This window comes from Mastomys coucha, unplaced genomic scaffold, assembly GCF_008632895.1.
Source record: "Mastomys coucha isolate ucsf_1 unplaced genomic scaffold, UCSF_Mcou_1 pScaffold22, whole genome shotgun sequence".
Taxonomy (NCBI): domain Eukaryota; kingdom Metazoa; phylum Chordata; class Mammalia; order Rodentia; family Muridae; genus Mastomys; species Mastomys coucha.
In genome coordinates, this window is record NW_022196905.1 from 176,211,838 (window position 1) to 176,221,114 (window position 9,277).

The 9,277-nt window shown below is 43.1% G+C and overlaps 1 long non-coding RNA gene across 1 annotated transcript in view; it reads right to left on the reverse strand.

Moving 5' to 3' along the window:
• Positions 1-379: 379 nt before the first annotated feature.
• LOC116069146 overlaps positions 380-9,277 on the reverse strand; it is a 10,946-nt gene continuing 2,048 nt past the window's right edge. The window contains exon 2 of the long non-coding RNA XR_004109873.1: positions 380-546. This is a non-coding gene — a long non-coding RNA (uncharacterized LOC116069146). The remainder of the gene's footprint in view (positions 547-9,277) is intronic.

The following is a 9,277-nucleotide window of genomic DNA, read 5'->3' on the forward strand; positions in this document are numbered from 1 at the left end:
TTGTGTGATGCTTCCAAATGCCTCCGGGCCAGAGATCCACTTCATTCCCTGTCTCATGTTTTTGAAAGAAAATATTTCCCACAATTAGAGCTGGAAGGCTCTCCCTCAGGAAGGTGGTAAGTTAAGAACACTGGCCGTGTTGCCATAATGCTTCATACGATGTAGATCTTCATTGGCCTCTATTTCTAGCCCTTTCTGAAAAAGGAGAGTTAAAACAAAACAAAACAAAAACCCAAAACAGATGGCTCTTCTATTCATTGTTCCAGAAGAGTGGGAACTGGAGGGAGGGGATGGAGGAAGGGTGGTGGGAAACCATGCTTTCCAAAGCATCCTGTGTCTGTGCCCTGTGAGGGCTCAAGGGCTGGTGGCTCTGTGAATATTGCAGTCCTCTGCTAAATTGCTGGGACATCTAGAGCTGACTTTGAGAAAGTGCTTCCCATCTGGACCCAGCTCTCTTCAGAGGCAGGCCTCATCTCCTTGGCCGGGAAGGTATCGACAGCAGTAAAAGCAGTATTAAGCTGCTCCCAGAAGACCAGCTTCAGTATTCTGGAGAAAAGACAGAGGCTCCATGTTAAAAGCGACCTCTCTTTCTGGAATTGTCTTTGAAACATTAAATCTGTTTTTTGTCCCCGTGGCTCCTTTTCTCTGAAACTTCATACTCTTTCTTTTCTATGAGTATATTCTCATCTCTTTTCCTAATAGGAAGACAAAATTCTGGGTTAGAGTCCACCCTAACTTTAATTTCTGCTTTCAAGGCCCAGACTTCAAAAGAAGCCCCATCGTGAGGTTCTAGAATTTAGGGTTTTAATACAAATTCATGAGGAGGGAATATGCAACTCCGTACATAATAAGTTATATAAATATAAGTAAATAACATAGTATTAAAGTTATCAAGGATAATATAACAAAGATCAAACTAGAACTTCTAGAAATGGAAAGATAGAGAAACTGAAGTTTGTTTGTTTGTTTTTCAATGACTCTCACTTGATAGTGTAAGCATAGCCAGCTAAGGAAAGAATTAGGAAACTGGAAGACAGAAAGAGGAAAGCTTATGACAGAGTCCAGAAAGGTGTTTTCAGAATAGATGAGACTTTATTTAGGGATGTGAGGGAACCCACAAAGGGAAGAAGGGTTCTTTTTCTTTTTCTTTTCTTAAGGGTTCCTTTTATAAAGAAAGGGGAGCACACACACTGATGCAGCCTGATCGAGCTAACAGAATGACAGCACATTAGCTGACTCTTAGCAGTAAGGTCAAACAGGCCCATCAGATGAAAGTCCAAGGGTTTGTTTCAAACAGAAGAATGTAATTCATTCAGCAATACTGAGATAGCAGGTGACATCTTGAGCTCAGAGAGTGGCCAATATATGAACAAATCCAAAAAATAATGGCAATATGGTCCTGTGGTAGGAAAAAGATAATGCTATACAAAGAACCAGAAGATAATGATACACAAAGTAACAAAAGACAATGAAACTCAAATCAACAAGAATGAATCAGGAAGTGCAGAAGGATTAAAGGGCTCCAAGTTCCCTTAATACAAAGAAGGAATGTGAACTTATTTAAAATATGATCAGTATGCCCAGTGACATTCTAGAATGAATTCTAGGAGAAGAGAATTAAATGTATAGTTTTTCAACTAGCACAGAAATATAAAGGATCAGGGTGAGCAAAAACAGTCGAATGTGGAATATTTACGGAAGACAAATTAAGACACAGAAGCGAAATATGCCAAAGATTACAGTTAAATGAACATCAACTAGCTGCTTTACATAAAATCCAAAGACTGCCAGACTGAGTTTAAATTATTTAGCCAAGTCTTCTCTTATACAACACACATCTCGAAAGATCAAAAAGGTCTGCGGTACAGGATGGAAAATGGCACCAGAGACGAATCCAAATGAGAACAAGTGGCGGAAATTTGTGACTAGATTTTTAAAACCATCCTTACAGATCAAGAGGCTTCCTGTGTAGCAATAGAGGAAATCTAATGAGTCTACACTAATTGGTACCTAAAACCAGCCTGAAAATTAAATGGGCCCCATTAAATGAACTAGCCACAGTTGTGAAAAACTTTAAAAAAAAAAAAGTCACTTAACAAATATATCTTAGAGATTGAGGAACAAGCACAGGCTTAGAATAATGCATTCTGTAAGAGGATGCTATGCAGAAGAAAAACTCCAGAAATTAGCATTAGGCCCCTGGAAGTCTGTGGCTGAGGGGTGTACTGTGTATCCTGTGGGCAACAACAAATACTTAGCAAGTAGCAGCTGTCATGGGAGAAGCCTTGTGTGAGAGAGAGCAGTTCTATGAACACTGAAGTTGTAAGCTTGGCAGCGGAGAGAGACCTCAGCATGTCAATGGCCCTGAAAGTCTCTGCCATAGGAGTCAGGACAACATTTAGAGTGACATTTTGTTGATGAGACAAGAGGTAAATATGTGTGACATTAAGGACCGTGTGTGTAGACCTTGCCATCAACACCCAGCCTTGCTGTTGAAGCAGGAAAATAGCCATGATGAGGAGCCAATGAGCAAAGCTGGGGTCCTATATGACTTCATTCACAAAACCCATAGCGTTAGATGTGTGATCGTCGCACAGCTCTGTAAATGTCCTCAAAACTATTGAGCAGTACGGATGGATTTCATGGTGTGTGGATTCTATCTGAAGTAAACTGTTCTTTAGAAAAAACAAAAATTAGACAATGGGTAAAATTTGCCCTTCTGTTGACAGTTCGCTGACTCCTACACTAAAGTCATGGTCAATGGCTACACTGGGCTCTTTTCCTGGTTGAAAATTTTATTAGGGCACGGTTGATGGGTTTTGAGTCGCGGCAGAAAGCGTCTGCAGACACCAGGCCCAGGCAGTTTCATGTGTAAGAGGTTTAATTGGAAGGGGGTAGGGGGGTAGCAGCGCAGGAAGAGAGAGGGGGGAGAGAGAAGAAGAGAGAGAGGAGAGAAAGATGGAGGGAACTACCCACATATTTATATGTGTGGTGACGTAGCAGTCCAGGTAAAGGTGGGAGCTGAGCCCAATGGATTCTGGGAATATGGTCGCCGTTGTCTTGGTGACAGGTCTGTGGACCCGCCCACATATCTGTCGCAGATAGGTTCTGGATGCTAACAACGGTCAAGTTCGCATTTACTTGGCTGTGTCTGACTTCATGTTGCCTTGGCAGGAGGAATAGTTGGAACAGACCTGCATGAACCATTACGTCTAGAATACTTGCTCTCTGGCCTTTTTTGCTCTCAGGTCATGGTAGCACACACCTGCAATCCCAGTGTAAGGGAGACAGGAAGATTGTGAGGCCAACCTGGGCTCTCCCCTAGGCCAGCTACTTGCTAAGTATCTTCAAAAGATGTACGAGTTGGTAGACTTCCTCACAGAACTTCATACACTAACAGAACTCTCCTTCAGTTTGGGACATGTGGCACATGGATGTATGTGGCCACTGGACACTCGAACTGCAACTATGGAAACTATGTAGCTGGATGTGTCATTTCATTTCATTTAAATAACCACTCTAAAATAACTTGTGTAGACCCACTCTAAAAAAAAAAAAAAAAAAAGCCTAAAACCAAGACCTAATAAGTTGTCATGGAAACAGTTTGCAGACTGAATCCTCTATATCAGAAGGACTGACAATGACTTTTATCTTTAATAAAATATAATGTCAAACATGTACCTATTAAGTAACCTTCTGTCTAAAATAGGAATTGGATTGGCTTTGTACTTGACCATTTATGAGGTGCTTAAATTCCTGACTATGTGCGGTTTGAAACTGTCCTTCAAATTTTACTTCCAGATGGTTTTCATCTTCTGATCAGCAATGTCACTGAAAATCTCAGGTATTCTGTTTTTGTACAGTTCTACACGTTAAACTATTGCCATGGAGTTTCAATATGTTTTGGATGCCTTTCATCTTTCATTAGTTCTCATTATGGAAGCTTAAACCTAATAAAAATTATGTACCCCCAAAATAATAATGAATGTTTTCCCTGAGGAAGAGAGCAGAATTCTGAGCCTCCACCATGAATTATCGACAAGGTCTAGTCTTTGTACGTTTGTTTGCTTTGTGTCGGAGTCTCAGTGTGCACACAGCCCAGACTGCTTTTGCCTCAAGCTCTTCTTTGCCTCCCCTAAATGCTGGCTTCCGGCATGCTCTGTTACGCCTGACTTGTACAATGTTTGTTCTTAAATAAAATGAACCGATGCACTTCCAAAGAAGCAGAAAAATGTAGTCAATGGAGCAGGACAGAAAGACAGGAGGATATTAAAGGGACACGGGAAGAAAAGGAATCATTCACTCGGGAGTCAGCCTGAGACCTTGCCAGATGAGATTCAAGAGTTCCAGCAGCAGGAACATCTGTTGGGATGTCTGCCTAAGGAGGTGATATTCCTTTTATATGGAGATGCTTCCCAAAATAGTGATGAATCTTGGGTAAAAACCTACGTTATATCTCCTTTCTCCTTTCCAATTTTCTAGGAATCTCACAGGAACCCTATTTATAGTAAGATACACATCTTAAGCCCCTCCCCCAACCCTTGTGGCTCGTGGTTTTATAATTATCAGATTACAATCCGGTCCAAAGTCCTCCTGGGCACACCCTATAATATCACTTACCAAAAAGAGGGGGAGGGGGAGGTCTTTTGTCTTGTTTTTAGTGAAGCCTTTGAGATATGACTTACTTGACAGCTGATAAAATCGCCTGTGTGGTTACAGCCAAGGTGCTTTTAGCACAGCTCTCCCTGAGGGGGGCTGAGTTCACACTCAGGTGTGAATTACTCTTCCCCAGGTGTCTCTCTGCTTATGTCTAGGTGGGTGGAACTGTCTCCCTAGTAAGACCAGACTTCTCTGGTCCTCTCTTCACCTGACTGGTGCTCTCTGGAAAGACCTCAGGCAGCTGCAGGTGGCCGCTTGGAGCTGGGTCTCCAGGCCACACCTCTCTGCCTAGGACACAATAACCAAGGGTAAAAGCATTTTCTAGAAACCAGACCTGAGGTGGCACTGCAGGTGTTGAACTTAACAGCAGTTAAACAATTCAAAGATGAGAGACAAATGTTGAAACAGATGAAGAAAAATATGGATTTAGACAGGAATGATAATGGAATCTCATTTCAGAAATGAAGTCCATCTTTAGAAGACAACGGTAACTCCGACACTGGCCTCTACGGCATCTGGAAGGAACGCCACCCGACTGATGATGCACTGCAGAGGACAAAGGAATGTCAACCAACCTGATGCCACTCCAGGAAAAGTTGCCTCCTTGGCACAAATGGAAAAAAAAAGTGTAAATAAATGGTACTTTAAATGTTATTTAGTAACTCTTAGTTAATTAGTTATTAACATGACCTGGCCAGCCCTTAATAATCAAGGCAGAAGTCCTATGGATTTTAAAAACCAGCTTTAACACAATTACTGGCCAAATTACCCCTCATCTATTTCTCTATAGGCTAGACTGTTAACTCCCCAGCTGGGCTCCCTAAGCACTTGCTGTTTGAGTCTTGCCCAAGTCAGTTTTGCTTCATCTGTCTGTCCTCAGGGCACTACACCTGGCCACGTGCTCCTGATCCATCAGTTCAATGGAGACCTCCTGTTCTCTCTGTCTTTCTCCTCTTCCCCCTCCCTCTTTTCTCCCTCCCCCTCTTCCTCCTCCCCCCTTTCCCCTCCCCCTCCTCTCCCTCCCCCTCATCCCCCTCCTTTCCTTCCTCCCCTCTCTCTTTCTCTTCCTACCTATGGCCCCTAGTCTAGTAACTGAAACCCCGCCTACCTCTCTTCTCCCCAGTAATTGGCTGTAACCACTTTTATTTTACCAATAGGTTTAAATTGTGTGTGTGTGTGTGTGAGAGGGGGGGGGGAAGAGAGAGAAGGAGAGAGGAGAGGGAGAGGGAGAGAGGAGAGCCCAACTTTTAGATCAATTACCATGAATCTCAAGTAGCATAATCACAGAAAAACACATATGACCTCATCATGAAAAAGACAGAAAGGAGACATAGAGGGAAGAGCACGCTGTCAATCATACAGAGTAAAATTAGGTGGTGGCTCTCGCCTTTAACCCCAGCACTTGGGAGGCAGAGGCAGGCAGATCTCTGTGAGTTCCAGGACAGTCAACACAGAGAAACTCTGTCTGGAAAAAACCAAACCAAACCAAAAACCCAAACCTAAACACAAACAAACAAATGAACAAAAGAAATGAAGGTTTTGTGTTTTTTTTTTTTCCCATTTTTGTTGTGGTTGCTCACTCTTCTGAATGATTCTCAGTGGATTTTCTCTTAGCAACCTAACCTCATGGACATTAGTAAACAAAACAAAAATGACTATGACCTTGACAAATTGGCCCCCTTTGCTGTAACATAGCTAAGAGCTGGCTGTGCCTCCCTACTGGGTCACACAAGTCTCTTCCTTTCTTACAGAGGCATATGGTGGTAGGAGATTCACTGTTCTGTAACACACATTTAGCATCCATCTGTTGAGAGAGTCACCTGACACACTGTAGAATCTTGAGTGCCCAACACAACACAGGCATGAGTTCTTGTGAAGATTTCCAATTGCTATGCTTTCCATTTACGTGAGATTGGTCCTTTCTTAGAAACAAGAGACAAGAAATGGTTTTCTTTTAGAGCTCTCTGAAGACATTAGAAACAATTTCTCCCTTTCATCCACTCACTGTTCTGTCTTTTCATCCTTAGAGACCAATGCTTAGATCCTGTGATGCTCTAAGATGTGAAGTGATGGGTCACCGGGAGTGGTGACATCACAGAAGGCACAGATCCCTCCATTAGCATGGCTCTGAGGCCATTCCAGCATCCTTCAACCATTCACTCTCCACTCATTCATCCATTCAAACAAACAGGTACTTTAATCAGAACAATTACACATCTCATAGAGTTGCAGGAGAAAAAACAGGAGTCAGTTCTCGCCTTTGAGGAGCTCATGAATAAAGATGGTGCAGACAGAGGTAATTTTAATACAATTTAGTCTGAGAACCGGCAGTCCTTTATCGTTTGCATAGGAAATTCCAAGGTAGAAATACTGTAAGAGCACAAGTCATTTGCTCTGCCTCAAACAAGCCAACACTCTCACTGGAAGTATAGAGTATAAACCAGGGAACACAGGCACCTAGTCCAACAACATTTCCACAATTGCCCGGGATTCAGAGTTCAATGGGTGAAAACTGAGAGGAAGAACCACCCAGGCCCACAGCTGTGCTCTTCCCAGTCCCTCTGACTCAATGACAGCTTGTCTCCGTAGACGTCCATCTCTCCCTGTGTGTGGGCTAGGCTGCTGGCAAGTCTTTTTACAAGATTCCTTCATCAGCTCGTCATCAGCTCATCATCTGCTCAACGGAGATTCCCAAGCCTCTTCCGAGAGACTCATTGTCTAACCAGAGCTGGATTTCCATGTACTGACAGGGCTGGTATTTAAAAGCAGTAACAACAGCAGGGCGGATGCCTTCAACTATCCCAGGGACCCAGTTCCTAGACTGTAGACATGTTCTCTCTGACACAATACTGACTAGTCAAGGAGGTCCTTGAGCACTTCAGATGTGGCTGGCAAGACTGAGAAACTAACTTTATTTCGTTTTTACTAAATTTAACTCAGGTCAAAATACTTTTAATTAATTTGGATTAAATTTTGCCTGCTGGGCTGGAGAGATGGCTCAGCCATTAAAGGCTAGGCTTACAAACAAAAATTCAAATTTTGTCTACTGTCTTAGACAAGAGACTCGTAGATAACCAAGCTGGATAACTCAATGTGTGTAGTTTTACATGAACCAGCAGGTGCTCCAGTTATACATAAACTTACCTACCACAGCAGGTGAAGCCAGATGTTAGCTGCACATGTGCATGTGTGCATGCGTGCATGTTTGTGTGTGTGTGTCTGTGTGTCCGTGTGTCTCTGTCTGTGTGTCTCTGTGTGTTTCTGTGCGTCTCTGCATCTAGAAGATGGAAGACAACTGCTAGTGTTGTTTTATAGGTATCAGCTACAGGCTCTCACTCTATGGCCTTGGCTGTCCTGGAACTTGGTATGTAGATCAGTCTGGCTTCAAACTCAGAGAGAGCCTCTCCTCCCTCTCTTGGGGATTAAAGGTGTGTGACGACACATTTGCTCTTATCACTTTGAGACAATGCTCCTCATTGGCCTAGAACTTGCCGAGTAGGCTAGGCTGGCCCTTCGGGGAACCCCAGGGACCTGCCTGTGTCTGCCTCCCCAGTGCTGTGACTATAGACTATAGTACTGCCATGTTCAGCTTTTGAATTATCTTTTATTGTTTTAGATTTTTAAAATTATTTCATCTGTGTGAGTGTTAGCCTGGGTGTGTTTCTATGCACCATGTATGTATGTGCCTGGTGCCTAAGAAGGCCAGAAGAGGGAGTCAGATCTTCTAGAACTGGAGTTCTAGATTGTGATGCCACCATGTGGGGTGCCGGGAACTACACCCAGGTCTTCTCCCCGATAGACAATGCTCTGAATCACTGTGCCTTATCTCCAGCCCCAGCTTTTTAAAAATGTGGTTTCTAGGCCTTAAACTCAAGTCTTTGTGCTTGCAAAGCAAATCCTTTCCTGACTGAGCCACACCCCTAGCCCTGGTCTATAGCATTCAGTAGCTGGATGGTTCAATGCAAATCCATTTGATCCTTACCTCAACTTCTACCTAGCAGTTTCTAAAAATTTTGTTCGGCTAGAATAAAAGGCTCGCAGGCCCCTTACCGCAGGCCTGATTACCCTGGGTAACACTTTGGTCCTTCTTATTCTCCGTTCTGCCTTTTCTTTTGTCTCTTTGTTTTCTTTTTAGAGCCCCTGCCCCCTTTCCTCATCCATGTCAGAGCTTTTCATTCATGTGAACAGAAAGACTAGCACCGGATCAGGGAGACATTGATAACATCTGAGACGAGACCCAAGAACTCAATTTAGTAAAATTGTGTTTAGGTTATTCTGAGCTGCTAGGTTTAGGAAGCATTAAGAAAGAAAAATACAGCATATAACTTACAGCAGGAATATCTACACATGTAAGAGATGCACATTAGAAATACACATGATATATAAAGTAGCCATTGTTTAGGCTATGGAAACAGTGGTGAAGAGGACAAGGTGGCTGTCTTATGGTCTAGTGTGGGACAAAAAAAGATAAACCATAAATGGAGGAGGAAGAGGAGAAGAGAAGAAGAAGAGAAGGTGAGGAGATAAGGAGGAGGAGATGGGGAGGAGGAAGAGATGGGGAGAAGGAGGAGATGGGGAGGAGGAGGAGATGAGGAGGAGGAGATGGGGGAGGAGGAGA